Genomic DNA, 12,402 nt, shown 5'->3' with positions numbered 1-12,402 from the left:
CCAGCTTCTCCAGTGAGCTGGCACCAGCGCTCCCTCTCCATGTCCTGGTGCATCCAAAACTCCCAAGGTCATTTGCAAGGACAAGCCAAAAGCTTGCATTTTATAAACTGTTTCTCATAGTTAATTAATAACAGTTCAGGAAATTGGGAGACCTACGTGAGGAGTGAGGATCAGCCCTATATGTGTTATCCTGACTCTCCTCAGCTCTTACTCCTTCAAGTCCAAGTGCGCACTACTGGTACTAGATGGAAAAGCAGAACACCGAGTTGCAAAATCACATTCTTTCCCCTAAAACATGAAGGGACGTGTTCGCTCCAGCACATTGGGTTTCATAGCAATGGATTATAAGCAGGTTAGGGAAATCAGCCTGTCTGCCCGTGGTTATCAGCGTGTCTTCGTCTCCATATTACTGTAACTGGTAACATGAGTGCAGAACCACGTTGCCAGAGAGCTGCTACCTGCCTGCGAGCAGCCAGCAAAAAGCCCTCAAGAGACCAAAGTCTTTCCTCTCCATTTGCCCAGGCAATGTGGCTCGTTTGTACGTGTTGCAGAAAGTTTGACACCTTTTGGTTTCTTGAAGAGTGGATGTCGGAGCAATGGGAGAGGAAAGGTGAGGCAGGAAATCTGGCTCCCTTTAAAGGGGCTTTGATAATCTCCTGCACAAAAAGCGAAAGCCCTCAGGTTTCTCACATTGTAATATGGAGCATGCATTGCTTGAGACCTACATTTATAGCTCAGTTACTAGGAGTGAAATGCTTTACATGCCTCTGGGGACATGTGAAAGGAGAGCTGCCCCCAGTGTACTACTAGAAGCCATGCCAGCAGTTCAAATAAATTTTTTCCAAGATTTTATGATCTGATGCTTGGATTACATTTGTTTAGCTGTAGAGGTGTGAGGTCTGAACAATTTGTCAAAGGAAAGAATAGCCCCAGCTCCAGACGTGTGTGCATTTGGAGTTCAGCTTCAACCATGACACTGTGGAAATCCTTGAGGAGGGATGAAGTCATAGGACGTCTTGCCCAAGACCTAAAGTGTAGGAGAGATGAGAGACATGAACGATGGCAGACAGTGGGTAGAAGTGGCAGTGAGACATCTTCCCCTCCTGCAGAGCAGGCTGGGTGCAGTGCTCGGGGATGGTGTCTCCATGGCAGTGGGGAGAAAGCCCCAGAAGCCATCGCCTGGTGTTGGTGAGTCCTGTGCACCCACACTTGGGGTGAATCCAGCACTAGGGTGAAGTCACTTGAAGCTCATCTGGACATCTCCGACCACGCAGTGGTCTGCAATGGACATCTTACACCTCAGCCAGACATCCCGAGGAGCAGAAGGAGCCAGACCTGAAACAATGCTGTCTCAGTCACCTGCAGTGCTATGACAAGAAAACCCTTCACCTCCAAATATAATTTTATTAAACTATTTTATTCCAACAACTTTTTCTTCAAATTTCAGGCTTCAAACCTTTACTTCTGTTGTTCCAAGGGGGCAGTTTAATAACTCAATGTGATTTGCTCCCTAAGTCCAAATCCGCCCTTCTCCCCCTTATCAGCCTTCCCAGCACAGGTCCTTCTGCCAGCCCACGACACTTCTTGTCCTGCCCTGACCCTCCATCACCTCCCCACGTCCATCAGCCACTTGCATCCACTGACATCCTGCATCTGCCAGCCACGGCAAACCAAATCCCCTCCTACACACACACATGTGCATTTCAGGGTTTGGGGAAACCTGGACATGGGCTGCACCTATCAAAAATCCAGTGGAAAAGAACTTGGGGGCAGAAAAAGAAGACAAATGTAAGAAAAAGGTAGACATATGGTAGCCCTAATAAAGAGTGATAAAGTCCTGTGATGTTGCTGGAAAGACTCCCACTTAATTAACCGAGCTTTGGACCAGACTCCAAAGCAGCTCACTTTCCAAAGCTGAGATAAGTTCCTGGCTCCTATTTGCAGCTCTTGTGCTCAGACTGCTTGACAAGGCCCATCCTCCTGCTTTTATTTATATTAGGGAGTCACTCGTTCATCATTCACTGGGACTGAAGCTCACTTCCCGTGTCAGGATACAGATCGTTTATAAGGCGATAAGGGACTATATTAACATTGTAACCCAGTGTTTGTAGATGTTCACATTCTCTCTCAAGATGTTTATCGCCAATAAACACAGCGAATATCTGACTTCATTGACCTTTGCTTCACAGATGATTCTCTTTCACACTGGACGTAAAACCCGACATTTATTTAATGTAGTGCTGTGTCGGGTCCAGTCAAGTTTGGTACATAATACTGAAGACAACAGGAGCTGTAGGTGGTCAGTACCTTTGAAAATACTGCTCTTACAAACCTATTTAGGGTTTTTAATTGTCACATGTGCCTATAGTATATTTTTACTTGATCAGCAGGAATTTCCCCTACACACTGTCCACCCAAAAACCCTAAGTCATTTGTTTTCATTTGAAGAACAACAAAACATATAATTACCGAGCACATGACAAGACTTCATGATGGATTAACAGCATTTCACAGTTGAAAAGTAGGCCTGTAGATTAAAACCAAATGTTAACAGCCATTCACTTGGTGAACTCAAAATTTCCACCCCATCTCTAATTGCCCTGTCATAGTGTGTGCCACATTTATTGAAAGGATTGTCAAAGATTCATCTTTTGTCTGTTGGAACTTATTTAAATTACTTGTCCTTTTCATGGACTGTAAAAAAAAAGTTTTTATATACTGGGCAGGTAAATACCAAATCAATCTCTTCGGGAAGACAGCATTAATGAGCTAACTGGTACAGGAACGAGCAAGAAAGACTGGGCGTGGATGGCTCATACAATTGGGACTACTCTTTGGTTCATATTTTCAGAGTCTTTCATTTCCAGGTAACAGTTTTGACTCTACCAGGCTCTAAAATTATGACAAACTGACAAAAAATTATGACAGTGAAGTGTGGAGAGGAAACTCAAATTGCATCTGGTGCTCTTACGATGAAACAGCACTGGTGGGTCAGGGACTCAATGGGTCAACCCTATGTGTAACAACTCTGAGGAGCTTCTCCGGAGCTGGGATGGCAGAGCTTGGTGAGGGGTCAAGGCCCAGGGTGACAATCCCACCACAGCCCTTGGGGGACCGTTGCTCATGACCTATTACTTTGGAAATGACAGAGCAAGACACGGGGTGCCCAGCTGTGAAAATGTGAAGGAATGTGACTTCCAGTAAGTGGTCAGCACTCACCTCTAAAAATAGAGGCACTGGAAATCACTGGTGACTTTTGACAGTCTTGGCCAAAATCAACTATTTTTAGCCCATCTGTTCCCTCTGAGCTCAGTTCTCTCAGGAAGAATGTATATTTTGGGGGAAGGGGAGGAGGCAGAGGTTCTTGTCACAGAGTGAAAGTTGAAACACTTTCATATCAAGAGCACTAAAAAATGACAGAACCACTTAATTTCTTTAAATGGGTGTGAGAATGCTGCCAAGTTTTGTGAGCAATTAAATTTAATGCGGGATAAGATGGCAGAGATGAAGGATAATTATATGCTCTCAAAAGTTTGGTCTTTTTGTAAATGAAATGGCCTTAGGGAGTTTTCCAGCAAAGTTTGGGCTCAACCTTTTAGTTCCAATGAAGCCAATTGCCAGTCGTGGCTCTGCACCGGGCGTATGTGACATGATTTTTAATGAATTCCCTGTCAGATTCCCATTCAGTTGCCCACCAAACCTGACAATAATTTGTTTTTTCTTTTGCAGATTTGTGCAATCAAATCTTGCCTAATGTGTTAGTGTCCCCACATACCTGCACTCTTGGCAAGTGAAGAATTCAATATACTGGACACTGAGAAATTTATCTGACAAATAAACACTGGAAGCCTTTGAGATGATAGTCTAATAAATGCATCAATTACATCAATGGGAGCACTAATTACAGTTCTTGCTAATGAGCCCAGATCTGTGAGGTATTTGATAGTTCATAAAAGGTGCTCAGTGCCACCATTCACTGTGCTGAAAATCAAGAGAATTAATTCATTCTCGCTGAAGGGAGGCATGGGTACTGATTTGCCCTCACACAAGTTGTTGGGCACGTCAGTGAGAGTATGTCCAGACGTCATCTTGTAGCAGTATGAGAAAGAAATCTGTAACAGGATTAGAGGCTGGTGGCAGAAGCACTATCCTTCAGACTTTGAGCACATTACTGACTCATTTTCTTTTGAAGTTAATTGTGGGTGTTATATGAAATTATTCGTTTATCAGTATTCAGACAATGTTAGCTGATATATTCATGAAAACTTTTTCAGTTTTGAGAAAAGTTGTAAACACATTACTACTCATTCTCCAAGATCAGTTATTTAAGAAACTGGGGGAGGTGATATAACATTCTTTGTGTGACGTTCATTACTATCGTGTTTGAAAAGTTTCACTTAGCCAGACACATAACAGAAACAGTATTGTATGATTCAGACAGTATATTCAAAATACCATGTAGTCAATCTGAACAAGTTCATGAGTATCCCAGCAATGGAAATTTTAGGAGGGGATGGATTATGATACAGGTTATGAATGATTAAAACATCAGAATGAAGGATTAACAAAGTCAAAATGGGTAAATCTCTTGGATCACTCATCCCATGTTTGCTATCCACTCTCACAGCTCCCAGTCTGAGAGGTTGCAAAACACAACCTTAGGCTAGACACCAACTAGTTGATTCTAACAGGAGAGAATACTTATAAGCAACTTGACTAACCATGTGAAAAAGTTATTTCCATTTTTTATTTTGTCTTTTTCCATTTTCATTTTTTATTTAATAAATCTATTTTGTGATGCTTTGGCAACATTCTCTCCATGTAAAACATTTTTTATTTGCAACTAACTACAAAAATATTTCCCAAGTACATTCCAACTAGCTGCAAGGATGATAATCTTACAGACATTTTTCTTTTTATGGCTTAATTATATTTATTTTTAGTTGAATTGTTGGGCTTATTCTTGGGAGCCTGTTGGATCCTGATGATGCTTGCATTTGCTGTTGGGAATATGGCACAAGCAGCAGCACTGAACTGGATAACATTTATAAAGGCTCTAATAGCTTTGCTGCTGGCGAAGAGCTGAGAATGTCATTTTCCCAACCCCACCTACAGATTTCAGGACCTAACAAGCTCCTGAACAAATGCTGCATTTCAATTTTGTGAAAATGATTTTATCTATTGCTGGAAACCCCTCCAACACTTTAGGGGAAAAAAAAAAAAAAGAAAGAGAGAAATATGGTTCTATCTGATACCTGCATTTGTTTCTCCACTGGTTGAACATATATCATCAGTCTGACTACTTCAGTGACATTGCCCAATAGCGTAACCATGCTCCTACGTTACCACGTAACGGATATGGCCATGTGTCCTGGTTTTCCAGGGACAAAATTTATAGAATCAATTTTCTGTTAGATTTTGTTTCAGTTTGTGGCCAGCTGTGGGATGGTGATCAAGGCCATTAGCAGTAAGCCAGGGCAGCTGCCCCAGGCTGGCCCACAGGTGTATTCTATAGCATTAACGTCAGGTTCACTATAAATGGGAAAGCTGGTAGAGATGGGCAGCCTTTTTGCTCTGCTATCTTCTGTTTCTTTGTCCTCTTTTCTCAGTAGTTATGATCCCTGGAGGGACTTGCCACCACTGTATGAGCTAAGTAATTTTGTGTCTTTTGTATTGGTTTTCTTATTTTATGAAATCTGTTTAAATCTTAGCCCCCAAGGCTCCCTCCTTTTCCCAGTTCCCTTTCTCAGCTGGGGAGGGGAGATTGGGGGATAGAACAACTGGTTATTGTTTAGCCCTGGGTCCAGGCTAAATGGAGACACCATGCTACCATCAGCTAGGACTTAATTGGCTTGTATAAGCCATGTCGGCTAGAGGAGTGCGTCCATGCAAACTGGACTGCTCCAGAGGGATGATCTGGTTGTTCACTCCAGGTGTACCATCCTTCTCTCCAAGGAAATGGATTGTGCAAATTGATCATGCCCTGTTGCAACTGGAAGATTTGTCTGTGACCACTGTGCTGGATGGAATCTTTGTGACCAAGGTTAGTGCACTGTAGTGTGGGTGATGGGCAAAACAGTTCATGGGAATCTCATCTTTTTGTGATTAAAGACACCATGTTCTTTTCCATAGGAAACATTTGAGTTAAGACTGGGTAATTGCAGTCTACAATTTAGTTTTGCTCTAGTTTTCGCTTTGGTCATTTCCTAATGTTCTTGAAGGAAGATGCTGAACATTGTTAAGCAACTTCTGTTTGAGATATTTACATTTCAGTAACTGATACCGAGTATTACCGAGTATAGAGTAGAGTTTGCTAGTGGATCCTTCAGGAAGGAATACACTAAATGTGAGACACAATGAAACATATACTAATAGTATGTGTTCACAGTTAACATTAATTTGGTATTTTTTAAGACTTTAATGAATAGTGCCACATTGGAGAAAACAAAAATAATATCTGAGTATATATTTCCCAAGTAAATATGTTTCACAGGAGCTAAACCTGAACTCAAAGCTGTCTCCTGGGTCTGTGCTTAACATGCCCTTAGCATGTTGCACATGGGTTTGCTTGTTTGCCCATGGTTTATGATTATGGTGTTTAAAATACCTAATAACAGCATAGATCTCCCATCCTGAGCCTGACCATGCATCCAGTCTCTGTGGCTTGAAAGCTCCAGAGACAGACATGGTTCTCATGTATGTGCATCAGTGTGCAGCAAAGCGTGTGAACCAGAAGTCTTTCTACTAATTGCCTGGAGGGGTCTTGTGCATTTATATTGGCATAACTCACACTAGAATCCTGTTCCCTGAACCTTGAAAAGAAATACTTTGATTTCAGGAAAGAAAATTAATCTACAACAAATGGTGTAATATTGCTTAATAGTTTCCTGACAAATCCCTGTCTCTGCTTTGGAGCTGTGAAAACAGACACAGAGACTGCTCTTGTTTCAGTCTCGGGAGGAACCTGACAGGTGCAGTGAGCTGGTCAGAGTAATAAAAGTCCCAGGTTCAGTATGCGATTGAAAAAGGCATTATGCAGAGCTTGGACACTTAGCTTGGTTAAGGGCTGTCTGTAAAACTGCCATAAGAGGAGAGGTCCTGTGCTACTGGTGTATGCAGTGCTTGCATGTGCTCAACTCCCTCAGAACTGTCAAGGATGAGGAAGGAAGGCAGATTCTCCGTTACATGGCATGAGGTGTGACTTCCCAAGATCAGTGACACAGAATGGGGGCAAGTCAGATCAGAAGATGAGGTGAACTGCTCACATAGGAAACGTGTACCTGGGGACTGGGTTTCCATGTGTTTTCTTCTTTGCAATGGTTTTATAGTTCACTAGGACTATCAACATGAGTTCAGCCATGGGTCCATCACGGCCAAAGGTTTCTGCTCTCTTAACACTGCTTTCCACAGTAATTTCTGCCCCACACTCAGATTCTTTGTTTGAAGTTTTCTTAGTTCATTGAAAAGTCTTACAGAACTAAACAGACTTGATCCAACAGCCTTGAAAATCAATGGATCTCCTCTTGCTCCAGCAGAGTGACAGAACTGGGAGTGCCTAAAGTCACAACCCTTCTCCTCCTCTTCAACTGTCCAGCCTAGATTAGATCTAGGTCCTTCCTCACAATTTATCTAGCCTGCTTCTAGAGACAGCAGCCTGTGCAGTCTGCAGCTGTGCTTCTCAGCCCTCACCCCTGGGAGGCTTTTCCTGATGTCTTGCCTAAAACTCTCTAGCTGCAGTTTAAGCTCATTGCTTTTTGCCCAATCCACTTAGGTGCAGAGGAAGGCTTTATTTCTAAATACTTCATAAATCGATAGAAAACAAGATGTAGCCTTTCTGCTTCTATTGTTATTTCTTTTTAACCAGAAATTTGGAGGATTTATTAACTTCCTCAGAGCAGTTCAAATAACCCACACAGAAGAGCAATAGCTTTCTATGGATTGCTTTAGGGAAAAGTAGTTTCACGTGCTAGTTAAACCTGGTGTACTGAAGTCATGGGAAGTTTTGCCATGGAGTATAACAGAATCTGGATTTCAGCCAGTGACTGGCAGGTTTGATATTCATATCTTTGTTAGGGTCCATTGTCTCATCCATCTTGAGAGCATCTCGATGTCTTCCAGGCAACACATAACTGTGAAGCCTCCAATAGGTCTTGCTGAGCTCTGGCCCCTTCACCTCGCTCCATGGGAGAGAAAAGATGTCCTTAAAGCAGAGTTATATGGTGCTTGATGGTTTACCTGATCTTGACTTTAAGTAGAAGAGAATGAGCTGAGATTGTAATTCTCTTACAATGAGAACACAGGTTTGAAGGAAGAAATACAGATTCTGGAAGAGGTGGAGACTCATGGCAGAGCACTGACAGCCTCAGCCCCATCCATCCATCACCCCAGGTGCAGATTAAGAGTCTATCAGTCACAACAGTTTATTCATATCAAATTATTCCAGCTCCCAGCAGGACTGATGGGACCAGCACCAAGCAGAGGAGGTTTGAATCATCTGAGCTTATCACACAGAGGTTTCAGAAAGTTCATGTTACAGAGCCCCAATGCATTTTACAGCTTACTTGAAGGGAAAGGACTGAAACATCCAATATATCTGCCATAGGCTGACAACCTAGTAAACACTCCAGCAGGATAACCATGATCCTTAGAACAATGGAAACATTTTAGTTAGAAACTGTAGAAGTTACAAGGCAAAGATTTATGTTCTGTGGGGTAAATAAATATTCAGTTCCCGTTAATGTTAATGGGAGTTAAGTGGCTAATTCCCCACACATTATGCATAAGATTTACTTCTCTGTGTTTTATAGAATAAATGAATTTATAGTCTTCCTGGAGGTTAGACCTGAGAAAAACAAAGAGCTCAGAGTTTACTCCATTTTTATGAGGTCATTTTTTTAAAGGAGGTTTATTCCCCGAACAGAAGGAAAGGTTAGAAGAGCACCAAGTTAAAGCAATCCCCTACATGGGATGCCAGGGAGATTTGTGGCAGGCATTTAATCCAAACTCACAGATGGAGACGCACGCAAAGATCCATATAAAATGTCTTAATAACAGAAGCCGGAAATTTGTAACAATAATAAAGGCTGACATTTATACAAAGCCTTTCATCCACACATCTACAAGCTGGATTTTGCAGTCAGAGGCACTCACCAAATCCTCTTGCAAACCACATGTGATTTCACACTAAGAGGGCAAAATGCGTCAAGTTGGCTGACTTCAGCATTACTGAAACTCAGTCAACGTTGGGGCAGCCATTTAATGTGCCAGGAAGGTAGTTAAGCATGTTTCTATTTTAAAGCTCAGAGTATTCTCATTAATTTCAATTGATTTTTCATGGGTCAGAAATGAGTGTATGTACCTTGATGCCCTAATACCTACACCAGCACTTAACAGTCATTCTCTGCATCTCTATGCAAAATTCCCGTGGAATTTGCTCTTTTTTTCTTATGCTCCAGCCTCTAAGATGACCCCATAAATATTCATTGCTGGTTAAAACATCTAAAGTCAGTTTTATCAATGAGTTAGAAGTCACAAGAATCCTTTGCTCAAGATGCAAACAGTATGCCATAGTCTCTGTGTTCAAAAATTACCAAACATTCATTCCAAACAATCACATTTTTCTCTTCCTCTGTTAAGGACTACTACGTATTTGTGCTGAAACTGAGATTAGAGATTATGTATGAGACAATTACATGTTTGTTTCCCTTTTGCCTGATCTGAAAAAGCACAGCTTCAGAGAGAGGGAGAGAAAAATTCATAGCTGTGTTTTCAATAGGGCACAGTGATCTGTGACAGATAAGCAGCAGTCCTTTTTTCCTTATTCAAATGTTAAGCTTTCCCAGGCAAATAATATTTTCCCCTAACTGGTCATTCATTCATCTACAACTCCATGCAAACCAGAACTTTTCATTAGCAGGGTCACTCTCACAGTTTCATTTTGATCAGACATTGCTTTTGTATTGCATATATTAGTGGTTTTTTTTTTCCTTTTTGGCAGCAAAACAGCTTCTCGAGGCCTTTGAAAGTAACTCCATGCACTCATCTTTCATTAGGACTAAGCTCTTGCAGGTCACTTCAGATTTATCAGAGCCAGCAGCTGCAGGATCAAGTGGACTGAGCACCCACATGCCAGCTTCACCCAGCACCCTGATGCCAAGGCTGGGTCACAGCACTTTTCTGCACCCCCTCCCTCTCCCTGCCTGTTAAATCCTCTAGATGCAACTGGTTATCTCCAGGCTTACCTGGAAATTGCAAAATGAGGTATCACACACAAATTAAGTTGTAGTCCAGGCATATTATGCTTGGCCTGGTGTGAACACAGAGCACCAATTCAGCCCCTGGAGAGCTTAGGGCTGCAATGTTGGAGAAGAGACAACCTGTGGACAGAGAGACTGCTGACAGTGGGGTGTGCTGGTGGGAATCCATGGCTCAGAGCTGGCCGGTCACCAAATGGGGGCATGACCTATAAATGCAGCCCTTTCAGCCTCTCTCCTCCGCTGATTTTCTAGGCTATAAGTGCACAGAGGAGGGCAAGAGCAGGCAGTGGGCCACAGCATGACATAAGGGGTTGGATGGCCTCCCCTCCTACTCGAGATGGGGCAGCTGCTGGTCTTTGGGGGTTTTTAAGTGTTCGCTGAGACCCTCCTGCCGAGGGTGATGGGGAGCCTGAGTGAGGCTCCTGCTTTGTGTCAGGCTTCGGAAGGTCTGTCTCTTCCCATCGGCTACAAGAGCCACGCAGGGAGACCGGCCAGACAACAGAGACACCTAAATTATATCTTGTATGAAGTAGTGCAAATAATCCCCAAAGTTGTGACTGCTTGAGTTTGTGCTGGACTTCCCACAAGTAGAGCATATCCTGGAGGGAAGGAAGGCGGCAGAGAGAAAGCAGGACTGGAATGTGATTCCCTTGCATATTTGACATGTTATTTACTATCTAGTAAACCCATTTTATAGCACCCTGCATTTTATTTTCAAACACTTCTATCAACACTCACTGTATATCAGTCATTATCTGATTATGGAAGCTTTTTCACAATGGTTTCCGGGCAGCTTTAAAAAGCTGCCAAAGAATTCAGTGTGGCAGAGGTTTGAACTTTATTGCTCCTTTTCACAAAAAGGCTGAAGAACAAATAAGAGACAGAAAAAATGGATTTCAATGACCTGTGCAAATGCAGTAGGCCCCAAACCATGAAAAAAAAATGTCCTTTTGGGGGTTATACAGTTCAGATAACCTGCTCACAACTTTGCCAGCGGATCATGAGATCCATAGTCCCTCTGGCTTTTTTTATTCATTCTTGAAGAAGAGCAATAAATACATGTCGTGTCATTACTGAAAAAGCACCTACGAGACACAGAACAAATATTAATTGTACTTAAAAGTAGTCCAATTAGATGGTATGTGTGCATCCTAGAGAGATGATGGACAGGTAAAGAAAGAAATCTCTCTGTTTAGAAGAGATAGCTGACTCAACCAGCTTGCTTTTGCTGGCCACATGTGAATAGGATTGTGCCTGTACAGAGTACTTTCACATTATCTACTTCTCCTCAGGGACAATACCTTGTCTTTTTAAGCCATTTAGTTGTGTTGATAATTTTTATTCTTTACACTAGGCTGTTAGCCAAGGCAAATGTTTGTGTTGTTTTAAAAACTTCAAGTGTATCACTGTGGGAAACTTAAAATATACAGATAACTTCAGAAAGCTTTTTTGAAAAAAAAGTGATAATATCCCATGTTATTTCACTTTCCTTCTATTAGTTTTACATGTAGCAGCGTTCAATGCCTTCACAGGCTGTTTTTCTGTCCTCCTCCCTTCCTATTCCAAATATATGAAAATACTGATATGATGCTAACAGAACTGAAATGTTAACATTTCTGTGGCAACAAAAGTTTCAGAAGGAATCAAGAAGCAAACGTTATTTTTATCTTTGAAAGAATGTGTGAAGTATGTAGCTGAAATAAGAAAAACACTTTGAAGTGCGTGTATATTAAATATTAGCACTAAACAGCACTCAAAACAGTAATGGAAGGACAGGCAAAGTATAATTGAAAATGACAAAATTAAACAAGAGACAGCCTCTGAGTTCACACAGAGAACATTTGTCTCAGTCAAATGCTACCAGTGCTGCATACCAACGATGTGCTGTGTGCTGCTGAGCACGCAGGGACTCAAATCAAAAAGATTACAAGTTTGGCTGGTGAGCCCTGCCTCAGACTCTAAGTAAAACAAAGTTAGACTGAAAATATTCAAGGACTGCTAGGCACTGACCAAGAAAGCTTGGAGGAAGGAGCAGAATCGAGGAGGAAGGTATCTGGGCTCTTTGCTGTTTTTGCAGAGCCACTCGCCCTCCCAGCAGCTCTCCCTTACCCCGGGGGTGACAGCAAAGGAGGATCCGCCACTGCGG

The sequence above is a fragment of the Nyctibius grandis genome, chromosome 19 (genome assembly GCF_013368605.1).
Source record: "Nyctibius grandis isolate bNycGra1 chromosome 19, bNycGra1.pri, whole genome shotgun sequence".
In the NCBI taxonomy this organism is placed as follows: Eukaryota; Metazoa; Chordata; class Aves; order Nyctibiiformes; family Nyctibiidae; genus Nyctibius; species Nyctibius grandis.
Note: the sequence above shows the minus strand (reverse complement) of the source record.